The 25,811-nt window shown below is 45.0% G+C and overlaps 1 long non-coding RNA gene across 2 annotated transcripts; it reads right to left on the reverse strand.

Moving 5' to 3' along the window:
• Positions 1-453: 453 nt before the first annotated feature.
• On the reverse strand, positions 454-23,945 carry LOC134521183 (uncharacterized). 2 transcript variants are annotated; one of them, XR_010072671.1, is made up of 6 exons: positions 23,811-23,945; positions 11,299-11,491; positions 10,765-10,852; positions 9,388-9,483; positions 6,913-7,040; positions 454-622 (listed from the first exon to the last, which is right to left on the reverse strand). It is a non-coding gene; the product is annotated as an uncharacterized LOC134521183 (long non-coding RNA). The 2 variants fall into 2 exon arrangements; XR_010072670.1 differs by lacking the exon at positions 23,811-23,945 and adding an exon at positions 14,813-14,993.
• Positions 23,946-25,811: the final 1,866 nt, after the last annotated feature.

Genomic DNA, 25,811 nt, shown 5'->3' on the forward strand with positions numbered 1-25,811 from the left:
ACTCCTTCCCACTGACGTACATCTGTGACTTACAAGCTGCCAAGCACAGCCATGGGATTATGGGACTCAAATCCCAGTTGACATTGACAGAGACAATTTGAAAGCATTTAAAAATCTTCAGCCAAGTTGGTTGCTCCATTACCCAGCCATTATTTAGTAGGGCAGAGAAAGGGAACCTTGAGACTACAGAGACTGCAGGGGTTCCAGAAAGGAAAGCATTAAACATGACAGTAAAAAAGTTTGATTCCTCTCTTTATCCAGAAGATAAATAACCGCGGACAGCAGCAGATTTAGACAGGTCTGAAGAACAGATCCGTTTCCAGATGTTGCAACCACCCACTCCTGCAGGCGCTGCAGACAAGCAGTCTGGAATGAATCTCGTCTGTGCCATTTAAATCACAGTTTAATTTCTACAGGGCCATCTCTTTGCAAAGAATGGGTTCTTGCCATCATTTACTGCTCAGTGTAGAGAAGGAGGCAGCGGCAGAGGCTCACGGCTTCCCTGCAATCTTGGAAAGCATGTTGTTTTCCTCTGTTTTTCAAGTTTATTCCCCAGGCATTCCAAGACCAGACTCCCAGAAATCTCATCAATTTTTGACTCAATAAAACCCTAAGTAAGTGGCTGAAATTAAAGATATAGAAAATTAAGCATACACTTAGGCACTTTGACAAATCAAGGCCTATAAAAATTAAACATCAAATGAATCTTTTCATGTAGATTTCTGCTTTGCTAAAGTTTTAATGAGTTTTGACCTTTCATCCCACTTCAGCATGGGAGACACATTAAAAAATCTTACATAATTTCCAGGAAAAATAACTTCTTGCCTATCTTTCTTTAACAAAATTAATTGTTCTGGGTCCTAAGCAGTTGTCAGCTTGAAAACAGTCAGGCTGTGCAGTATCTGAGCAGCTGTCAACTAAAAACAAACAAAAGAAAACAAAGCAACCCATTTCATAATGAGCATCTATCTATAATGATTAGAAATTATTAATGTTGGTTAATTTATTAACATAACAGTGACATTGGACTTGGTATTCCTAGCACAGACATGTAATGTCTCCAGTTATTTGTTTGCGTATTTGCATAATCTTTGACAGCACAGTCAGGTTAGACGATCCATTCCTGAGAAAAATGGCAATTCCTGGGCTGTTAGCAGCGGATACAAAGACCCAATAACGGTGACAGGAGAATTAACTCACAAAACATATTTGACAAATAGATGAGCTTCAAACTCTCCAGTGGCTCAGGACTATAATGAGGAAGGAGGTTAGTAAATAGGAACATTTTAATTCAGGAACAATGACATGCAATTAGTATCAGCACCATACAGCCACGTACCCTGAAAACAATTAGGATATGCTGAACGAGCAGTTATGTTTACTGAGATTTCTGTGCCAGCAAATATTGGGGATAAAAGTATGCTTAAAATAGCAGGAAAGAGCAGTTCCATATAACTGTTTCTTTAACGTTCAGTATCGCCCCTTTTTCTCCCCGCCACGTGCACGCACGCTCATCTGAATATATTGTAAAGGCAGTGATACAGCTGCGGTGCACCGCACCTTCATGGGCTTCATTCATTTGCATGTCTACCCCATAAATCACCTCACCACCACATTTTGAGTTCTTTAAAGGGATTTTAAATGTCAAAAATGCATCTAAGATAAACACTTCTGCATTCCTAGGCCGAAAGCCACCACAGCCTTGGAAGAGGCAGAAATTAACCTGGAGGCTAATGAAGGGCTCAGCTCATACCTCCCGTAAAGCAGACCTGGGTCTGACAGCCCTCGTCCCCTCGTCTCCCATCCCCGCCACCCCGCAGCCCCCGGGATGGCAGCGTCACCTCCCCGGTGTCACCTCTCTGCTGACACAGCCGGTCATTCAGAAAAGTCTTCATTCCCTTCCAGTTTCCCTCCCAAATGTCTCACCTCTGGGATGGAACGTGCTGGCTGTTTAGCATGTAACAGCTTGAAAGAGGAAACTAAAGGAGAATCCTCTACCTGAAATGAATCTGAGTCTTGGGGTGGTGCAATGTAGTAACTCACCCTGGAATACGGCCAAGGCCCTGGAATTAAAATACCCTCGCAAAATGTGCCACCTCATCCTTTAAGAAGTACAAATGATCACTATCTTGATTGCCAGCATTATCTGAAGGACACCAGTTCCTCCCAGGAGAGAGAGGAGTAAAGGCTGCTAGAAAGTCAATCATGAATGCTACTCCTCAAAGCCCACACTCAATGGTCTGGTATGAACTGGTAGGACCCAGTCTGTTTTTCTAAACTTGTCATAAATAACGTACTACCTGTGGCAGTGTGGCAGTGATCCCGATCCTCTCCTCCTCTGGCCAACATCCTGTACAGTTCTGTTCTTGCCTGTTGGATTATCCAAAAAACTCAGCCAAACTCATGGCTGAACTGTTATATCTTAAATTTGGCTCCTGGATAAAACGCTGTTTGTCACTTGACAGCCTCGGATCTTGCAACTGCTACAGCAAAGTATGAGAGTGTGAGTCTCCCGCTAGAACACAAACTGAGCCTGACAGGAAAGGGCTTTCTGGGGGATAAACAACTCGCCAATTGCTCAGCTGCTGCTCCTCCCGTTAGTTGACTGGAACAGAACCACGCCACAGACAGCACAGGGAGGAGAAGGCTGGCTGACTCCTCCAGTCTAGTCCCCAGACAGATACAGGTGCAGTCACACCAGAAATAGGAAGTATATTGAAAGAAATATGAGAAATTCAACACACGCAGGTATATCCAGTGTTCAGGGGTATGCAAGCAATGATACAGCCACACATAAAGCTAACGTATGACCCTCTTCTCCAAGCGTAGCCACCCCACATTATGGGATTAAAATACAATGGGTAGATGGCATTTCATGTGCTGTACTGGAACCCACCTGTGCACTGCCATCAAACCAACAGCTGGACTTTTTTTAAAGTCAGAAAACCTCTACGGAACCCAAGTAGCAGCCAAAACGGAGGAACCAAATGACTAATGACATACCCATTGCCAGTGAGAGCCCATATTGGAGGGGGTACGTGGGAACGAGACATGAGGGCTCTTTTCCATTCTAAATACTCCTGAAAGCTCAATAAATTAGTACCATTACCTGTGGCAGCAGCAGCAAGGTGACACACATTGGTGGTGACTGGTACAGGGAGGTAGAAGTGTGTCCAATCTGACAGAGCAGAGGAGGAGGAGAGACAACAACTGCTGCTGCCTCCACTGTTTCAGCTGCTGCCTCTTCTTCCTGCCTTACCCTTTGCGTTTGCTCTTTCTGAATAGATTTCTGCATTGTTGCTGCTTCTGGCTCAGCGTCTGCCTTCTGCTAATGTTTCCACTTTGGTGATGACACAGCCTCCACGTCTGCACCTGGGGCTCCACAGTCTCTCCGCGTGCCCCTGGCTCCACACTCGCAGCCACCCACACTGCTGCCAGGCAGGAACGTGTATCCTAGTGTGACGAGTCCTACAAGATGGGCCAAGTGCAAGAGGGAGGCAAAACTTTCAGGGTATCTGTCCCTGGGGAGGCTGATCTGTGCAAGCCAGAACATGAAAAAGAGCATATAAATCTAAAGTGGTTTGCATTTTGTTTGAAAATGCTAAAACCCGTCATGGTCCCCACACTTGCTTGCCCACAGCTGCTTTGCTCATAGCTCCAGGCAAGGCAAGACTGAGCCTAAGGATCTCATTTGCTCATTGATCCGGGGCTGCGTCCTTCCCGAAAGACCCAACACCCAACATGGGCTATGTGGAAATGCCATGAGGGCAGGTGGAATCCATCGTGCTCAGCCTGGTCTGGCCACGCCGAGAGCAGGTCCCAGCTTTAACCATGCCGATCAGCAGCATTCACCCAAAGGCTCTCCCTTGACGTGCCCCAAAGTGCACCAAAAGCTGTGCTTGAGCACAGGTTTGAGTGCGAACAGTGTGATACAGGGGACTTGGGACTCGAGCACTGATGCAGGCTCACACCCAAAATATCGCATAGATTTACCTGTTGCCTCTGATGGGAACCCAAGCCTAAATACGGGAAAATCTTCTTTTTCCTTTATGATGAATATGTGTAAATTTGTATCTTCCTGTGCAAAAAGTCACATCATGGACATGTAATCACGAAAACCACCGTACAACTTTATTGTATGTACAGAAATCTCATATGGTGAATCAGTCTTTCTAAAATTTAAGTAGTGCACATTGAAGAAACCTGACAGGCACCTCATGTGAGCAGCCTGGTCTAGTGGGAGGTGTCCCTGCCATGGCAGGGGGTTGGAAGTAGATGATCTTTAAGGTCCCTTCCAACCAGAACCATTCTACAATTCTATGATTTAAATTACCGGCTGGCACTGTCCTGTATACCCGCTGCACTGCTGAGCCAATGTCAGGTTCATAGTATCCATCCTACTTCTATTTCTATTTCTATTCAACAGGAGTCACAGATTATTATTTGAAGGAAGGTTCATGGTTCTTCCTGAATTATTGTACCTTTACCGGCGCAGGAGCAAAAGTGCAGCTCACAGGAATGAGCGGTGAAAAGAGCATGAAAGGCTCCATTAGGGAATGCAGGAGTCACTCAAGGTCCTCTCAAGATTAACAGCATTTTTATGGAGATTAAGTTGCCCGCCTTTCTGCTGATGCTTTCAATAGGAAGCTGCAGTCACTTGACTTAAAATTAAATGAAGCTACTTATATGCATAAAGTTAACCAACCACTTAATTAGTTTCCTAGTCAGTCTTTTTTTGTAAAATGAAAGACAGGGCGGCATTCATGTTCATTTCTCTCTCAATTAAAACCTTTTTTTTTAACGGATGGACTGATACTTTGCTCTCTACTCACAGGGAAGGGATCTGGTCGGTCTCTGTACGGAAGCATGCTGTCCTCTAAAAGAAACTGAATGTTCATCGAAATCACACCATATTTTAAAATGCCTCTCTGAGCATCTCATTTCTTAGCTAACAGCTGCTTGCACCGTGGGTAGACACAGCGCGCTCTTGCACCTCAGCACATTCCTTCCAGTGATGAAGTGACAAAATAACAAGAAGAGAGACATCAAAAGGAAAATGGACGAAGACAACCCCTGTGCAGGGTCTTGCTGAAGTGGAAATCAGTTGTCTCATATGCTTTGTTAAGAGATGGCATCCCTACCATTTTACACCTCTTCCTTTCCTGAGTTACCTTGTCCCTCGTAATACACTTCCCAGCTAACGCCGGCACCTCCCCTGTCCCAAGGGCACCTTCCCAAGGCCCGTCACCCAGAGCGTCGACATGTGTTTACATTCCTCAGACCCGTCGGATCTCTCAGGCTGGCTTGGCTCTTTGCTGATTTTCTGGACTGCATCATCTTGAGAAATAACAATACCTAGGGGCTGGCGTCTGGGCATGGCTTTGCCTTTTGATGGAGGGAGAAAAAAATCCTGAAAAGCAGGGTTTGCCAAGGAGCCTTCCATCGGAGCAAACCCACATTTGGGCTGATTAACAGGCTGGGTTTAGACCTGTTCTAGCTTTGTGCAATGTTACCCTTCCTGCACCAGCACACAAGCATTCTGCTAATCATGCCACAACCTTCTCTCATGAAATCAAATGACTTTACTACATCATGTCACCGTCCAGTCTTGGCTGGGCAGATGAGTGAACGCCAGCGCTACGATGGTGTGAGGATGAAGCGCCTCATTGTAGGGACCCGTCCTAACGCTTTGTCAGGGCTCACTGGCAATTGAGAAACCAATATCTCTCAGGGCTGAAAGGCTGCAGTCGTGATTCTTGTCAAGGAGAAGGAGACAAACGTGAGACATTGCTTTGAACTCGTTTCTCTCCTGAGGTCTCAGCTGTAGCTCTGGCAGGATGACAGTGGAGAGACGCTTGCAATGTGTGCAGACATTTCCATAGCTGTGGCTGCTGCCTTACGTCAGGACATGTCGAGGTGCGGTTATGTTATTTCTGTTCTCAGAGGCAGAGGAATCAGGGGTTTTCAGAACCTCTACGACTGCTCATCTTCAATGCTTTCATTACGCTTTTCATCGCAGAGTGAAAAAACAGTGATTTTCTCTATTTCCCCCCTCCCACCGCAAATATCCATAGTCATAGCAGGGAACTGCATGAAAATCAGTGTTCTTTCCACAGACAGTAAGTAAGGAGAGTATGAAGCAGGCTGCTTGCTTCCTGAGAAAGTACCATCAATTCATTACATGAAGCTCCAACCTGCACGAATTCTCTCTTTACTATTTTTATCTGCTTTCTGATTGAACTTTACCTTTAAGATATTCATGACTATCATTAATTACCAGATTCCCCCGCAAATATCTGGGAACGTATCTCAGTTCTGAGAGATTGCCCTAACACAGTCAAGGGAAACATTCTTTTAAGATTTTTAAAGAGCAGCCCTGGGCAGCCCATGAGCGCGGAAGTCTCCCATAACGTTCCACTAAGCAGGCAGAGGAATAAGCAACCTAAGAGACCCTTGCCCACACATTGCCAGCCTTTCTTCTTAATCTTTATCTTCCTTCGTCATCCTGCTACATTCTTATTTCTCCACTGGATTGTGAAAACTTCCAAAGACATGGATGGGAAGTAAGAAGCAAGGGATATCTCATCTTGCAGGCAAAGTGATGGGTAACCAGACTCTTAAGCCCAGATCCTAATGCTGAAAGCTCCTTTACACTTCAAAATAAAGACCAGTGGTCCTGGATTAGTTTGAAGAGAAGCAGATTTAAAAATTTAAAACAAAAAAAGCAACCAAGCAGAGGCTTAGGCTGAGATCCCAATTACTTGCCTCAACTAGACAGCCTGGTCCTTCTGCTGAGCTTAATGCAAGTACTCCTTACAGTGCAGCACGCAGAGAATAATCAGGCACTAGTTAGGTTGCAATCTGGGTTACAGGTATGGTGAAATGAGGATAAGATGAGGCAGTAACACTTACCCTGTAATTAAGGTTAGATGCTAATGGCATTCTCACGTGCACTGTGACTGCAGCAAGCAGCGCTCAGTCCATGTCGGGCCATGGCAGACCGCGATGGAGCAGCAGGTGCTTTGTACCTCGATGGCTGCCTGAAAGAAGAAACATTTAATCGCAAATAAAATCAAAAGTCGTCTTTCCTCTTTCTACTATTTTAGAGCACCGTGCAAGTTCTGCAAGAAGTATGTACGGGAAAAGTTTAACATGTCTCTTGTGTCACGACTTGTGCTGGCTGAAGATAATAGGCAGAGATGCCACATCCATCTGGTCCCAGGTTTCCGTGTGGGATGGACACGGTCAGGCAGAGGCTGATGCAGACGTCTGTGTTGCTTTTCTGATAAGATCTGACAAGATTAACGAGATCCAGGAATCACTCCTCACGGTGAAAGATCAGAAATGGCTTCGTTTCACTCTTGAATCCTGACAGGAAAAATCGTGTACGGAGTGAGAGTGGCGTATCAGAATGGGAGGAGGAAAGAGGAAAATAAAAAGGCAGGGGGAAAAGCTAATTACAATCTGCGGCCAATTTGAAACACTTCTCTTGGATGGACTCGTTATCAACACTGCGATCAGGCATTTCACCTGTCATGTAGTGCGTGATAAACACCGATATTGTGTTATTAACATATTGCCATCTAGTATCTATTAACACTTGTTAACGCTCCTTTCCAGGCCAGGAGAACCCTCCCCGTGGTAGTATTTTCCCCTCTATCTGCATCTTCTTTTCTTCCTTTTTTTTGCTTCTGTGGCCAGACGGGAATCAAACAGTGAGAGCTTCTTGCTAACTCCTTTTGACATCTCTGATAAGGTTATCTGGGATCCTAACGGCACATCCTAAACTTAGATTCAAAAGCAGAAAAATCACTAATGGGCTCCTGTGAGCAGTGGAGATTCTACTCTTTTTAAGGCTTTAAAGCTCCCTGCCGTGGATTGAGCCAGTTTGGTCTTCTGACACGGAAAAGCTGTCAATCATCTCAGTCAGTGCCCTCACTAAGCACGGCATTTCACAAGCCCCATGACCCAACCAGTCAAGACACGGCAACAAGTGGCTTAGATCTGTGTGGCGTTATTAGGGATAGAGATGGGAGCCTACGCGCTCTCAGACGTCGGCTGGTTTTTTTCCCCTACTCTTCACCTTTGCCTGAAAGGGAATGTATCAACAAAGGGAAACTTCAGCAAGAGTTTAATCAAAGCTTCAGACAAAAAGGGTAGAAGTCTGTCCGTGTTTGTTAAAAGGCTGAGAAAACTTTAAGGTCTGTTGTCTGACCGTGGTAGCACTCATTATACTACATTCTGGACTCATTACTAGGCTAAAATGAAGGGCCCGTTTCTACAAAGTGCAGAGCTGGGAAGAGAAGAGAATGAGTCCCAAGGACTCTTCCATAAATCAGATGTCCTTGCTTGCCACTTGCTTTGTCGCTCCACACACATGGCCTTTCCCTGCACGGTCCCGTGTTGCTCTAGTTGCGTTTGGCTCTTCGCACAGCAAGGACACGCTCCATCTCTGTTTTCTGTCTGCAGAGATGATCATCAAATGAAAGGCAAAGGTGCTTCTGAGGGAGTGTCTGTAAGGCTCAAAGGGAGACGGTTGGCTTTCTCAAACTGGTGTTGAAGTAGAGAAAAAGAAGACAATCCTCAGAAGCAAAGTTTCTTTGACTTCTGTTCCTACCCTTCAGGTGGGAGCGGGACTGGCCAACAACACCGAAGAAGGATGAGCTCGGACTTCCATCCCCGTGAAGGCTACTGTCCTGCACAGTGGCTGGTTCCCGCTTCCACTCGGGACTTGCATACGTGACACAAGAAGTAGAACAGAACTGCAGCTCTTCTGAAGGACTTCCTGGACCTTCTTAGTGGCAATAGGAAGTATGTGACCAGTCTCAGACCAGCGTGTAGTGACCAAAGTTGCCAGACGCATGTCATACTGTGTGTGTCAGTGTTCAGGACTGCCCCGTTCCCATGTCCAGTGTAGCATGGACAGTGGATACGGAGGATTTCTGACACGGAGGATTTTTACAGAGGGTATTTGTAAAAGCCAGTTGTTCTTGTTAGTCGTGATGGGGAGGGGAGCAAGAGAGGACAGTGGAAAATGAAGAGGCCACTAACTTCAGAAATACTAAAATTGCAAGCAAATAACTATGAGGAAATAAAAGCTAAACAAAAAAAAAAATGTATCTTTCAGGGTCTGATGAATTCCTGCCTGTGAATCTGACTGAATCTACTTAAAGGATGAAATTTCAGCCAGGATTTCCAAAGTTTGTTGGAGCTCCTTCAGCTTATACCATTTGTAAATATGCATCTGAAAGACTGGAAATGCCCAGCCCAGAAGTAATTGCACAGCAAATGTCCTTATTATGAGCAAAACTGGTTAATTGAGGAGACCAACATCTCTGAGCTCACCTACACGATGCAACCTTGCTAGTAAATAAAAGAAAGTCATACCTCCTCTGCTAGACTTGTGGAAACCTGTAGGACAGGTCGCATCCTATGTTACACACGCTGGCATTCCCGGCAGCCTTCGTCTCTACGAGCAGTTCACTGTAACGGAAAAAACAAGTGGAAAGCAATTGCCACATTCAGTTTCTACATTCTATTAACAAAGTAAATTAACAATACATAAAGCTGGCAACAGTATCTAACCTCAAGAAAGGAGTCCTCTGGAAAAAGATGTGATCATGTAATTAAGAGGTATATCATAATGTAAATGGGCAAAGGGGCTAATTAACTTCACAAAATCAACCTCCATTCTGCTATTTTCTGATTGTGGAGTTCTTCAATTTGCAGCCTTTATATTAGTTTAATGTAACTTTTTGTATACAATAAGGAGCTTTCTTATTAGCTGTGACTTGTCTATTCTCTCACCTGCACGCCTGCCTGGATTGAGTCACAGCACAATGAGTCTCCTGCCTCCTGAAGTCACGTAATTATCTCAGGATCTTAAATTAAAAAATAGGACTCTTGTAAAGCTCTCTGTTCTGAAGAAAAGTGTGAGTAGGCGAATCCAGCGCAGCCCAGTGTGTTTGTGTCTGTGGAGAGCCTAAAACAATAGTTTTGAGAGATAGCAAATGTCATGTGTATCCTAATAGAAAACTAATTATTCCGGCAACTCATTCAACACCATCCCAGTAGGGAACTCTGTCACCCCAGTGGATATTTATGGGAGCAAGTACTTGGAGAAATCTTGCGGATGACCCTAGCTGTTATTACTTCTGTTTCTTCTAAAGATAAATCTCCTTGATCTTTCTGGGAGAATAAACGATCCCCGTGCTCAGCAGCACTTAGGTCCCTGCTGTAATCCCCGGGCCTGCTCTTCTCAGTCTGGATTCCCAGCTGCCATCTGCAGATCCGTGTCCTGGCTCTTCTGTCTTTGCTTCATGCTCAGGGGATGCAACGGGGCTGAGAAACTACTTGAACTCCTGCACGTGACGTGCGCCTATTTGCAAATGAGGACGCAACTAATGGCAGTGTGCTTTGGTCGCTTCTACCTCCAGAACAGTCCTTGGGGGCGTCAGTACAGAGCAGCACCGAGAGCAAAGAGCCCCAGAGAGACAGGCTGCCCATCGGAGAGGTGCAGTTATTTTTAAGCCATCTCTCACATACAAGCAGTTCATGTTTACGGAATATGGCACAGGATGTATCTTAAAACCAAAGCATCTCTCCAGCTGTGCATATCCAGGACAAACCTGAGGTGAATGATACCCTCTAACTTCCTTCCAGAGCCATTTCAGTGGCAATCAGAGGAAACAATTCCTAGACAAACAGTTCATATCAAATTTATAAGCCTTCCCTTGGCGAGGAAACATTCATTTCCCCTCCTACCTGTCATTCTTCTTCGTTTATTGAATCAATAAGGCATGAAATTTGGCAGGCTTTAAGTGAAAAAGGAGCTGTTCATATCAAACAGAGCCTAGACAGATAAAAAAAATCAAACTGTTAGAATCACGATTCAGTTAATAGGAGTAAAAGTAAATAGAATCAAAATGTAAATGAACATTACATCACCACTGGCATTTAAGTTCATTTTCAAATACAGAATTAGAAACAGATTTCATTTGCTGAAACTTGCTGTGTTGATACAGACAGAGCTGCTTTGGGGGACACAGGTCTGAACGTTTCGTCTGTAGCTTCTGGTCCCCAAACCAGCCACAGCTGGAGATTCTTCCTGGACAAGAAGGGGGAGGAGGGATTACGCAGAGGGGGCAAATCCCTACTTTTTGGTCACACAGGTAGCTAAGAGGTTAGGAGGAATACGATTAAGTTCCTGCTTCCCTGCCCTTTGTAAACTGTTGCAACCCAACAGCCAGTATGTCCAAGCCACCTTGCCCCTTCTGGATGGTGTCTGAATTTACATACCCAGTTACAGCTTCTACTCTTCCAGGCCCTCCACCAGCTCAGACGACAGACCCGTTACTGCCACGCATTTACATCATGGAGTCCCATCTGTCCATGGATCTGCCGAGCGTCATTTCCCCGAAACTGCTAGCAGGAGGGCACTGCCCTGTCTATGGGACCATCCTCGTTTAATCCAAGGCAGCCAGGAGCTCTGCTGCTGGGTGAGAAAATTCCAAACAGGTGGTGAGATGATACACTTCTGTCTGAGGAGGCAACTGAGCATGACACCGCCATGCCCTGCCTCCGGGGCTCACGGCAGACTTCTTGCTTGGCTTGCCTCTCTGCAGCCTGAAAGTTCTTCCTCTCTTACCTCTGGAGATCATTGTTCACACTCCTATGTTTTCCTCGTTACATGAGGAAAGAAATTGCTGGCAGTTACTCTAAGCTAACATTATCAGTAGGTCACAGCAGCTTCTCTGGGTGTCTTCAAGCTTCAAGGGCGTTTTTCAAAGCTACCAGTCCCTGTTCTGTGCTCTGACTTCCAGCCTGATGAGTATAATTTTCCTCTACTCAAAGGCAAGCTATTCTGTTCAACTACAAGCATGGGGTCCATCATTTAGATGAAGATGCAGTGATTATATTTGAGTCTGGTTCTTTTGAGCGTGACTGTGTCCCACGCTGCCTGTTAAAGAGCAAAGTTTAACGCCACTCTCACTCACACTAATCCTTTTGTGTGATGTCACATTACACATTCGCTTCTACAACTGTTTTTGTAGCTCAAGGTCTTAACTTGCATCTTCCAGCTTCGACTGCCTTGGAAATTGCATTACATTCAACAGGGAAGATTTCTTCTTCCTTCCTAACACACACAGAGAATTAATTTTTTATCCCACTGGAATTACAATACTTGCACATTTTTTTTCTTGGGGACACACCTTTGCTCGAGGATTTTTCAAGTTTAGGCGGACATGGCATGAGAATAAGAATAATAATAATAAACCTGCAGACCAACCCCACACAGATCCTACAACTCTGTCCAACCCTTTTACTCGCCTTTATTTTGCCTGGATGGTTTTATTAGCGTATTAGCAGCGAGCCACGCTGTGAGCAGCAGGAAGGTCTTGTTTATTGCTAGCTTGTTTGAAGACAAGCAGAGCATATAATCCCAATGAGGTGGGATCTAATTATTAAGGTTTTAATGAAAAAACACGATGATGAGATGTTGTATAAGGTACGGACACCACATGTGAGAAACTGAGACCTTGCTGGCTCCACTGTTATTCATATAGAATCCACATACTTTCGTTGAAATACAAGACTAATTTTAATCAACCTCATATTCTGATCAATTATCTTTGAAATTGTACAGCTCACTGTGATGACTGGGGAACACCTGCGTATAAGTTGTTGATCTCTACCAATACAGAGACCTGTTCCTCGCACCCCACAGCTGGTAGGACCAGTTTTTAAGCTCATTCTTGAAGAGTAGGAGACAAATTCCATTGTAGGGTTCACCTCAAATGGCAGATACACATCAAGAGGTTTCCATTTACTGTTCTAAATGGACATGTTTCCTCGGGAGCAGTAATCTGGTTTGTGTTCACTAGCGTCAGTTGAATTCACTCAACATCAAGCAGATTAAAGGTGAAAGCATATAATTTAATTCTAGCACAGAAAAAGGTTAGGCTCTTAATAATTAAGTGAGAAAGAAGATTACAAAAAGAGGAAAATAAACCAAAATGTAATTTTAGCATGAAGTTTCTTTCCCAGCTGTCATCTCAAAGCCCTGAGGTACGCATTAGCCACACCAACTCAAGGCACAATTTACAAACTGAAAATACACCTTGAGTACTATCTCTTCGAGTAAGACCTTAAAGCTGGTGCACCTGGATGCCTCCATCCACCACACCTCCACACAGTAGCAACCTGCTCCACTTCTTCTCTGTTCTCTTGCTCAAAATGGCATTACCACCCACTTATAGTGTTAATCTCACTCATCTTTCCATCTGTTGGGGCAGAATGGCCCTTCCTCTTCAGGACGGTTGGGGTGAAACTCCTCTGAGTTTACGATTCGGTGGCACTCTTCCACTAGTGGATTTCTTCTGGCTTAAATGGCCTTTTGGCAGACCACAACTTTTTAAGGACTGTCATGATATAAATCACAAAAAGCACAACTCTGATCACATTATTCAACAATTCCACTAATCTCACATGACAGTTTTGTCAATGTTGGAGACCAGCAGGACCTAGGTTTTTCAGGCAGACTGGAGGTTAAAACATTATTAAGGCAGATGACAAAGCAGGCTTTTTGAGATGCTTTGTCCAAGCCTTTTTTCTCTCCTTTGGTCGCTTTTATGAGCTCATGCCATCACATTACTCTGTCACGGACTTCGATCCCATGGATCAAAACCCTTTGCTTATGAAAGGCTACTACCTGGAAAACTTAATCTTCATCTTGGGGAAAGCAAGTGTCTATCAGAAGCAAGAGTTCTAGGAAATGACGCGCTAGATGAGCTCACAGCTCATCTCCAGCATCTTCTCCAGACGCTTGCCTCAAGCATCCTGTCTCCAGCAACGGAGCAGTGACGAATGCTTCAGAAGTAAAAATATTTTTAATAATCTACTTATTAAGACAAATAACATCTAAGCCCTAACCAGCAGTAATCACCATGTGTTATCCTCGGGAGGAGGCTGTTCTGCCTTGGTGCTGGATGCCTCCTTCTGTGATCATTGTCGTCCTTCACCACATCTTTTGATTTTGCTGCCTGATTTAACAGCTATCTTTGTATCTCTCTCTGTGGAATAATGCTCGAGCCATTGAATTTTTTTGACTTATGGATACTGCACATCACAGAGAGGAGCAAAACGATCACTACGTGTCCCTGAATTCAGACCAACCTCTTTGGATACTGAGAGTTACACCATGACTGCAGATGAGCAGCAGAAATTGTTAATAGGCAGGATTTACGGGCAGCTAACAGCTATGTAACCTAACAGTTAGTGAGGCAAGGACCCACTGGTAACACATCATGGAACTAATAAATTATTACTATAAAGGCAAGCAATAAAATTGATTTCCATATGGAATTTTTTCTGACTTTGATATTCCTAATGTCACTCTCCTGAATCACTCCGAGCTGGAGAGTCGAATTTTACAGCTTTGGAAAATCCACATTTGTGATGACATGAAGGGAATCACTCTCCGTTTAAAGTTCCTTCAGCATGTTTGGGCATAATTTAGTTTGTAACACAGTGATATTAATACACAATTACTGAATCCCGAGAGATCTTAAAGAAAAACTACTTACTCCCAAATCCTTCCTGTGGAAAGAGGAATAAACCACCTCATTGCAAGAAAGACTCCTGACAGTTGAAGGAAGGTAAATTCATGCAAAGCAGACTTCAGAAAAATTTGAAAAAGTCAATAGTGCCTCTTCCCTTTTGATGAAGAAAATTCGGAGCAACTATATTTAGGTTCATAACCGGAAAACAACATTCTGTTTCCTGAAAAAGAGCTGTGTCCATGAAGACTTACCTGAGGTCTAATGTAATACAGGGTCAATGCTGTTATTGGGTGTCTCTGATCTCCACCTCTCTGAATAGATCTTTTCTGACCAAGAATTCTATTAAAAGATCAGTTGAATGCTGCTTTCAGCCTGAAATCATTATCTTGTTGCAAAGGATCTGAGACCTCAAAACTGAAGATTCTTCCTGTCTTATCCACCCACACGCACACACATGCACGAGTTCTGGTGTCGTAGGAAGCTTTTATCACTGGTGGGCTTCTCGCTTCATTTGAGATCGCTCAGTCGTTCCTTCCGTTTGTTTCCCTAAGAATTGTCACTTTACTGTGGAAGAGTGTCAGCTTTGCAAAGCAAAGCCCTAGGAGGCAGGAGATGGGAGGGAGGGAGTGGGGAAAAAGGTAAACCTCATTACAGCAAACCCCAAACATCTGCATTCAAATTTAAGTGAGCAGTGACACGAAGCAATTTAAATCTCAACTGCTGAGCCCTCATGATGCGTATTTAGCAGCACAACAGGCACAGACCACCCCGGACGCTGCAGCAAACAGAGCCAGCATCACTGCAAGTGGGACCACGCAGATGGGCACGCAGGTTTCTGCAGGCGCTTTGGCGGACAGGATAAAGGCAGCCCCAGCAATCTGGAAAGCAGAAGCAAGGAAAAGCGCTGGGGACCGCTGCAAACACAAGCCGTAATTTCAGACAGAGGCTTAAGAAAGGCTTTGCCAGCTCCTTCAGAGCCTGAATCTTGGTGTTTGTCTCCTTTGCTTCTATATTAAGGCACAAAGAAATGGTTTTCCATCCCCCACTGTAAATTCAGTAAATTACTAAGTGGCTTATCTGGCAGTCGCAGTGTTATGTTCCTGCCGCCAGCCGAGGAGCGGTCTGTGCTCCCGGCCACCCAGCTCCGGAGGGAGCCCCACAGGCACATTCATAATGACACGGCTGGTGATGAGAGGCCCTGGGTCTCCTGAGTACAACGTGCCCGTTTGCTTTTAACGATGAATAATTTGTTTGGGGAAGAAAGAAAAAGTTGAGAAGCCTGGTTTTATAGGAGCTTTCTGCAGCACTTGGTAAGCTGCAAAATGCCTTGGGTTTGGAAACCAGCTTCTACAAGCACAGACACAGTTATCCCTTTGCAAGGTGCTTGACATGCTCCGGTCCTGGGGAGTTTGAGGGAAGACAGGGAGAATTATGTAGCTTTAAACATGGTGCCTCTTATAATGTAGGTATTTTGTGTCATTTTAGGTAATAAAGAGTTAAAGTTGAGTACACACAAAGCCTCCGCGGGCAGCTAAATTAGATTTCATAGAATCATAGAATGGTTCGGGTTGGAAGGGACCTTAAAGGCCACCCAGTGGCACCCCCTGCCCTGGGCAGGGACACCTCCCACCAGCCCAGGTTGCTCCAAGCCCCGTCCAACCTGGCCTTGAACCCCTCCAGGGATGGGGCAGCCACAGCTTCTCTGGGCAACCTGGGCCAGGGGCTCACCGCCCTCACACCAAAGAGTTTCTTCCCCAGATCTCACCTCAATCTCCCCTCTTTCAGTTTAAAACCCTTCCCCCTCGTCATATCATTACACTCCCTGATAAACAGTCCCTTCCAACTTCTCCTTCTCCTCTTCTCCTTCTCTTCTCCTTCTTCTCATCTCCATTCGAGATTCACTAGACATTCAAATTATTTCGTCGGGACTGGGGCTGGTATCAGAGCCGCTAGGGTTTGAAACACAGTTCTTCAATGTGGCAAGAGGAGGGGAGAGGGCTCCCTGCCTCTCATTTGCAAGAACCAAGAATGACAGAGGAAAAGGATGTTCATTTAGCATCTTACTGAAGAAAGGATGGCACACTGGAATTTAATTGTGCCCGATATGGCAGATAGAATATTATTTTTTTAACAGGAAAAGCTTAAACATTTCACAAAATATGCATTCTCTATGATTATTTGTAAAGCATCAGAGATGCGCTTGGCAATTTACTGACGGAAACATTGGCAGGTCTCTGCCTCAAGGAATCTATAATTAGAGCATAGGAAGGGACGATGGGTAAGCGTGTATGGGAGGACAGGGACACAACAGAGAAAGATCATGAAGAGCTTTAGATATTATTTTCTAGATTTTTTTGGGTTATTTTCATTTAAATGTGATATATTTTAAATCTAGGACTAAGAACTGATTGAACTTCAGATTTTTTGCTCCACAAACTTTCTTCTGTCCCAAACTGAAACAGAAAACTGAAGTTTTGAAATTCCTCATGAAATAAATACATGCAAGAAAGGCAATCTGTAACAGCCTCGTTGATCGGCCTTACTTTCCTAGCTGGAAGCATTTCTTTCCAGTTTTATAATTCTGAAAAAAGTTACACTGACACCAAGAAGTGAGAAACCAGTCTAACATTGCCAGCATGAAACTCACCCACAACACAAAGGTCTTGAATGTCTGAATGTTTGTTTGTTGAACATTTTGTGTAAGTAGATGTTCCTGTGAAGTGGTCTGGTGTGGCTAAATGAACAGTTTCTAATGGAAAACAGCTTTTGCAGAAATCTTTCAACCAAATCCAACACTAAGACCATGGAAGAATAAGGGGGTAGAATCAAAGAGAAAATACTGGACATAGGGAAGCGGTTTTCATTACAGTAAAAAATGAAGGAAAAAAAGATTACTCGAGAGCAAGTACCCCTTAAGAGAGGCCAAGGGAGCCAGGAGAGCTCTGCTTTTTGCCGGTATTTGAAGAGAAGTCATAACCAAAGCAACTTCCTTAGCAGATGAGAAAGCGAGGACCCGACGTGCGGGACATGAGACTGCAAAGGCAGCTCCGTGAGAGCACTACTGTGGTGCTAAGCCCCCAAAACCCCTCTGCGTGCAAGAGCCACGAGGGCCGGCCACTTTCATCAGGGCACTGCCGTGGCACGGAAGGGTGGCCAGCTGCGAAGCAGGGGGGTTGGCATTTCATCAGCCCCTTTAAAATACCAGAGGAGCAGAAATTCACTGGTTCTGCCGTCAGAGGAGGGCCCAAAGAGAAATGCCAAACGGATGACGCAGTGCAGTGCTGCATCTGGGGATGAGTGGGCCCCTCAGCTCAGCCCCTGCTGAGAAAAATCTGTCCCCAAATTCAGGGAGTCCCAAAATTACTAAATCCAAGGGATTTAAGAACAACTAAATCCCCTGGGAGCCAGAGATAAACGACGCTTCCTAGAGGATACCACTGGCCTGGAGACATTAACAACTTCTGATTCCCAGCAGCATGTGGGAAAACTGAGCAGTCAACAAATTTCCAGATCATTTCAAGTCTATTAATACAGCTCTGAAGCACAAAGCTTTCCCTCAGACCCATCATTGGGATTTGGAAGTCTCTAGCTGTGTCTTGCACATGAGTGAGTCACTCTGTATTTTCCTTCTGCCTAAGAAACAATCTGACTACGCAGGAACGAGAAAGGCAAAACAACTTCTGATCTTGCACCTAGATGCTCAGTAGAAAATAACCTGGGTTAAGCACTCATTTGATTTGCAGCCACAGGAATAAACCCTTGGGTGGCCCAATGTCACTACTGGGGAAGGGGAAAGGTGCCCAGTTCCAGGCAGCGATGACAAATGCAGTCACACAAACACATCGGGTAGATCAGTAAATGTACCCTGCCACAGATAAATTAAACCCTTCCTGAATGAGATGAAGGGAACCTCCCCGTGGAGAATAAATACAGAACGGCTGTGAGGTACTAATGGGAGAGAACTGCAGTTGTACGGCAAGTGCAAGAAATCATGAGAAAATATATGGAGAAAGCTGGAGCAAGGGTGAGGAGAAAGGGAAGGAGTATTTGGGCAATCATAACGAGCCCAGCCTTTCTATAGAACTGGGCTCACTCTCTTTGCTCAGTGTGCTAAACCTCTTAAATCTCCACATTTTCTCTCCTATCCCTCTGCCCTCCGGTCATCACTGTGGAAGGTCTGGCTGCAAGGGGAAGGGACTGTTACCAAGAGGACGGAAGAAGGAACTGGGAAAATATTTAGCTCCCTGACTCTGGATAAAGCTAACGAAGACCTTCTAAAGCACAGAAGAAAAATATCTCTGAATAAAGTCTATGTTTTGCTACCTTTCATCCAGTGATCTCAAGCCACTTTTTATATACACATCACTACATTCAGCCTCCTGACGCCTCTGTAAAGGCAGGCAAGGCAGGCTAGGAACAAAGCAGCAGCCAGCAGCCACAAGTCCTGACATTGGCCCTGTGCTGTAATCAGCAAAGTGCCCCTTTCCCAGCCTCGGGAACACTAATGGAGTATCCGGAAACCTGGAAAGTGGCAATGAATTACTCTCAGCAGGGTAAACTGCGTGTCTGCGGAGAAAGAATTGTGTTCTGCACCATTCAAAATACAAACAGCATCAAGTGAAAGGTTGGCAGGTGGCTGTTTCCCTTGGAGCTGTAATTAATATTATCTGAGCAATGCAGAGAGACCCGGAGAGTGCCAGGTGTCTCCTCTCGGCAGCCATCTGCGAACACGCAGGACACTGGTGCTGCTGTGAGGAGCCTTTCCCACGAACCAGGAAACAGCAAAGTTAAGAAGAAGAGGAAACCAGATAACCTTAAGGAGCACCAGTTAATAGTCTGATCCCTTAGTGTGTCTCTAAGCGTGGAAGGTGCCAGTAACAGTGACCAACAATCAAACTTGACCTTTCAGCATCTGCTACCATTTAACACTCTTTCTGTAGAGGGCCGATAGCTGCTGTTTGTAAGGATGTGCTGAACGGTCCTCATGCCACCAAAGAAACATAATCAGCAGAAGATCTCCCACTGGGAGGTTGGGGGGTACCACCACTGGCGAAATTTCCAGTAGGATTTCTCATCAGGCCGAGGGCTCTTCCTCTGCTGTTCTTACAGCTGCAGAGGAAGCCACTGGTTGCCTTCAACACTTCCATTATTTTCCCTCTTTTCTGCCCTAAACACACCAGAGCACTCCTTCATATCTGGTCCACTGAGGATCACATCTCCTGGAAATGGCTCGGCCTCTTCCATTAAGCTGAATTCAAACCACCTCTCTGCAGACTTCGGTGGCGCCTATGTTAAGGAGAACAAATGTGCTTCAGAGTATACAGCAAAGGAGAGAGGTAGGAGACCTCTTCAGATTGCTTATCATCTCTGCCTGCCTCGGGGGTGCTTTCTGCCTTCCTCTGCTGATTGTACGGAGACAAGGGCTGGTACTGCAGGACAACTAGAGATCTGCGCCCATGGGCGCCGCGGTGGGACTACGTCGCAGGCTTCGCTGGAACAGCGGAAAGCCCTCTTTAATGCAGTGACTGCAAACTTGTTTTGCAGAGATAGGAAGAACCACAGAATACTACGTTACTGTCTCAGATAAAAGCAAACAGATCAAAAGTGACAACATTCTGCACGTCTCATACTACCAAGCTGGGCTCCTGCTTTGTGCTGCCTGAGTAAACAAGCTGTGTATAAAAGGCCCATTTTAACACCACGCTGGTTTGCCCTACAACAAAGTGCTTGAAGAGGAACCAAAAGGCTTTTAACTTACCTCTCAATGTGTCTGCATTGTTTGTGCCTTCCTGTTGCTACCGTCTACAGCAGTTCAGGGAGTGATTCGCCTTCCTCTGAAACTCCTGCTTTCAGTTCCACTTATTTGCTCTGTGGATATAACGATGTAATCCTGCTAATGGCCGGTTTGCAATGAGACTCACTGGAATTATTTACTTTTCTTAGGACCTTTGGAACACCTTTCACAAGCTTCAACTTCTACCTCCTCTTCCCACCGAGCAATAACTTGCTAATGCATGACTGAAGAAAAATACTTTTCATATGGGATCAGACTTAAAAGGCCCCGGAGAGCAAAAGTATCGATCTTGTGAACCATCGGCATTCAGAATTTCTACCAACTACAGCACGCAGTGCTCAGCACCTCCTGAGACCAGACTCCAAGATTAATCAGCAACAGCAACAACAAAACCCGTTACAAAAATGAGAATATTGTGCTCAGCTATCTTAGGGCTGGAAGACACAAGTTCCGCAAATTCCATGACTGGACCTTGACTATAATTAACTTATTCTTCTCCCTTCACTGTTTTTTCCCCTTCCCTTACGTCTTTAAGTCACGACTCATTGAGCTTTGGCCTAAATTCCAAATCAATAAAGCTTCTTCTAGTACTTCTCTGTGGTCTAGTAAAGTTCAGATGTAGCAAAATAAAGTCAAATTCCTAGGACTGATATCTTCTTCTGTTTAAAGAAGAAAAACAACTATTTTAATCATGTCTGATTTCCCTTTTCTGCAAAGAGCTGGTATTTGGCAGGACCTATGATACGAGGAAGCACCAAGTGAACAAAAAGATTAACTTTATATAGCTTCCCATCCTCTTCTCTTCTGTGTTCTTTCCATTAATCAGAAGTGAGTGGAAAATGTAAATATTGGTCTAGCTACTGTTTCTACGCTTTCCTGCAACCTCCTACATTTTCCATAGTGCAAGTTGTGCATCAGTAGAGCTGACCTTAATCTGGATGTGATCCTAAACTTTCCCGGAGCTCTAGAATATTCATCGCAGCAAGCAAGGAAACTATTTTTCAAGGAATCAGTGAATAAAGGGACACAGTAAGTGTTCTCTTTTCTAGATGGGACTGAATGGTTTGTGGATGCCATCATACCGATTCACTCACAGCTTCCAGTTAAGAATTCCAGTTATACTGGTTCAGGCTTATTCTTCGCACATGCTCCTACCATCCTTTCGGTGCAACAAGGATACCCCTTTCCTCACGGGCAGCATCGCAAAGACAGCAAGTACCGTTCTGCCCGACCACGGATCCATCGCAACGCAAACTTCAACTCCCTGCCCAACACCGTCCTCTTCTGAGAGGGACGAGGGTGCCCTGACACAGCCAGTGCCATGCCCAGGCCACAGAGCCCTCAGCCAGTTGTTAAAGCAGGGTGTTAAAGCAGGTTTGATGCCATTAAGATCTTCTCTATGCAAGTGGTCAAGCCGCCTGTTGTTTAGCACTCGTGCTACACTGTACATGGTTTAGAGCAGATGGCTCTTATTAGAGAGCCAGAAGCTCTGTAGCACGCATTCCTAATATCCCTGCCTTCATACTTGTTAAAACCATTAATTCTAACTTCATGCAACAACAAATTATGTAGGACAGCTGTGCTGGCAGCATAGTAATTTGTGTCAACCCCCTATGGTCACATTGAAAAAAGTGATCTAGGAACGCATATGCCAAAAGAAAAGACAGTGATTTTCTATTGGCACGTTCTAATGAAGGTATCATTAACGTGGCCAGTGATTGGTATCATCTGGGTGGAACAAAAGGAACAGCACTTCTGCTGCCTTTCATTCCTGTTGTCAGGATTCTGCAATCAGATCTCAATAATGTCAATTTGCTGGCAGCATTAGTGCTGTTCAAAATGCCCCCCCTGAACTCTTAAAGCACCTTGTATTTAGCCGTGTTCTTCCAGGGTGCAGCAACGAGAGGAAAATATTTATTACTGCTGATCGGATAATGAGACTTTCCTGGATTATGACTGTCATTCCATGCTTCAGGCTTCAGCAGGTGCCATTTCACCATGTGCTTCTTTCTGTAAGCCAGCTCTTGGGAAGCAGAGAGGTCACTGACTATTATTGGCAAAATGCGAGTTGTTTCACTTCGAGCTCAAACCTACGCACGCTGCACAACCAGGCCTGTTACAGACATTGTCCTCGGCGCAATCTGGACTGTCTGCTTTTCCAGAACAGGCTCCCAAAGACCCAAAATATCATACATCCACTCCACTGGTAAAAGAGGCAAATTGAAAAAGGCAAATGGTGTCTTCAGCAATGTCATGCATTTTAGACATGCTACAGAATGTCAGTGCAATTCATGATCTCAAATGCACTGGGGTTGTTACGCGTCTACCTAAGCAGTCAGGTAATTTCACCAAATAGATAGGAAAAGTTTGGTTGTCCTCTCATTTTAGCTGTGTAAATTAGGAGGGATTCTGTTGGATACGCACTGTTCTAAAAACCTTGTGAAAGGAGAATGTAGCCCTGAAATTTTTCTTTGCATCAAAGAAATTCATAGCAGCTTGTGCCCAACTACCCTCTCTCCTGAGCTCCCCAGGCCTGGCCGTAGGAAGGGCTGTGGCCCAGTGGTGGTGTTTTCGTATGCTGTGATGGGAGAAGGTTTCTAGCACATTCTGGCCTGCAGCAACGTGTTCAGTCTTCAGCTTACCCTAGAGACACCCCCAAAAACCAGGGTCACCAGGAGTGGGCTGCATTATCTGACACGGGTAATTAGGAATCAAATCTCCCTGTGGATCCCCATATCCAGTCCTCTTACTCACAGGGTACTCACGCAATACCTAACTCTAAGGAGTTAACGGAGTATCTGCTTTCTTCTTCTTCACAGATGACAGGGCATAAAACACTTCCCTTGCCCTGCAGCAACTCCATCTCTACACTAAAAATCCCAAAGCAACACCTTCAACATACCACAGGAAGACAGACATAAGCGGATGTTGCAAGTTTACTCATATCTTGGGTGCCATATGCTATACGGGAATATTTTGGGCTTTTCCGAAAAAGCGTTGGTTTTCTACTTTTTTAATGTGTGTGAGGAAGTGTCTACCACCAAGTAACGTTGCTCCATTGAGCTGGAAGCAACAGGTCCAAGTATTCCTGGAGAATAAACAATTTGGTCTAGGTGGGGTATCATATCACTTGTTCTATTTCCCTGTGACGCCACAGGCACCCAACGCCAGCTCTGACGCCGCAACATGAAAGATGTGCTGGAGGAAACCTGATGAGTTAAAACCCATTAAAACCACGTCACTTTCCATTACGTTGGGTGGGATTCCAGACCGCGCGATCACATGTAAGACAGAGTGAGAAGCCGTGCAGCGCTGCAGCCTAATGCAGAGCGACAAAAATAAGAAACTCCCCAAAACAGATTTCAGGCAGTCGCTGGTTGGAAGGGGGAGTGGAGGAAGGTGGTAATTAGCAGATCTGCGGCTCACCACGGACTCGGTGTTCAGCTGTCACTCACCCACTCATGCGCTCCTGGGAACTGGCGGAAGACAATCCCGTCTCTTGGAGATAGCAGCCCTCCACGGAACGTGCAAACGGGCATCTGTGGAGGAAACTCTTCCGCTTCGCTGTTCCTGCAAAAGCAGAGGACTCCTCGTCCCCAGCCGACCAACTCAGACCCGCTCAGCGTCAGGGCGGAATTCTCCTCATAGTTATAAATCTGAATCCCAACCAAAGATCATGTCGGATTTCCCCATCAGGGTGCGGAGCGTCCCTGGAGAGTTAATATCACATCAGCTGACAATTGCCTGCTGGACTGATTTTCAAATTGCTACACTTTGACTCTATCCTTTAATTTTTTCACTAAATTTAGTACTAGTGAGAGAACTGAATAGTTGATCCAACTCTGCTATCTCTATTGTACCGGTTATTCACAGAATACACACAAGTGACAGTAATTCTGTCACTCTCTTCTTTGCCTCGCTACTCTTACATCGTTTAGATAAGGAATGCCTCCTTCCCCAAACTAAAGTGGAAGCCCAGGTTTCGCTCTTATTTAGCTGTAGTCTTCTTTCCTAACATAGGAAATGTCAGTTCACCTTCAGCGATGATGGAAGACTGTGTGTGGATTTTAAGAGGGCTATCTGAAACCTTCCAAACTTATCGGTTAAATACCAACAGGTAATCCCAAAACTTGAAAGATGAGTCTCTACAGTCTACATCTGGATTCCTACTTTACTTAAAAAGGGGGGCCTCAAAGTATTTCCTCATCTTTGAAATACCTATGTGCATACAAGTACGCGCACACTGCCATGCAAATGCAATATATTTGAATGTAACACAGTTTTTTCAGTAAAAACTCTGTAAATAATCTTTCTATGTGGTGCAAAGAGGAGTCCCCATTTTTAATTACACATTCTCTCCGCAGCAGCGATTCAGAGATACACACAGGTCTCCAGTCCCCTTTCATACTTTCCGATTCTTGACTAATAAGCAGGACAGTACATCTCATGGGTAAGAAAGCTTTTGTAGCTAGAGTAAATCAAAGGCTCGGGAGTGAGCAGCACAATATCTTGGTGCAATGGATGTTGTTGCAGCATTCCCAAAACTTGTGGCTCTAATCCCAAGTGTCATATCCTGCATTATTCCTTAATTCCCAGCACCCTGAATTAGAAAGAAGTTTTAATCGTTGTAAAATAAATCCCCAAACCATGAACTGAGAATGAATTAAAGGCTTGGAAATCATCAAAAAGATACAGGCGTATTTTTGAAAATCTAATGAATTTTAAGTTGGCCTCAAGGTTTGTGAAAGGCTGGTGCTCTGGGGATACAAGGAGGTGGAGGAAGGGGGCAGAGACCCAGCAGAGCCCCTCTGAAGGCTATGACAGGGAGGCTGATGTCATTCCCATGTTACGTGAAATGCCGGGAAAATAAATGGAATAGTTTAATACTCAATCTCCCAGCCTAGAGCAGGAGAGCGAGACAGCACCTACCTGGGAACACTAGAGGGAGCAAAGACAAGGAAGCAGATGAAGAGGAACGAAGGCAGGAAAGGAAAAGCCACAACAGTTTCTGATGCAGCTTTGAAGAGGAGAAGGAGGGAAAGGAAGGGTCTGTGTTTCTTGTGCCTTGAGCATTGTCTCAAATTTACTGAGCGTAGAAACAAAAGGATGGTCCTTTCTGAACGTGCACGACAGAAAGGGACCAGCTGGCTCCTCATTTTGCACATTATCGCTAAGGAGTCAGGTTCTTCAGGTCAAACTGAGTCCTCGCTCACAGGTAAGCACGTTACTGGGGATGGCTTTGCCCAGTTCAGCTGCTCTCCTGGAAGGGCTGGATCTGTCTCTCAGTGCGCTGGGCAGACACCGCTCGACAGATCCATCCTGTCTGGTTCTTCCCTTTCATCGTTGGACTGGAACTGCCTTCACCCACCCAAGCTAGTTCCAGGCTTTCTCACTGGTTTCCTCCAGTCAAAATACAAACAGCTATACATCCCAACCGTGCTTCTCTTTAAATAATC

Source organism: Chroicocephalus ridibundus, chromosome 9 (assembly GCF_963924245.1).
Source record: "Chroicocephalus ridibundus chromosome 9, bChrRid1.1, whole genome shotgun sequence".
In the NCBI taxonomy this organism is placed as follows: domain Eukaryota; kingdom Metazoa; phylum Chordata; class Aves; order Charadriiformes; family Laridae; genus Chroicocephalus; species Chroicocephalus ridibundus.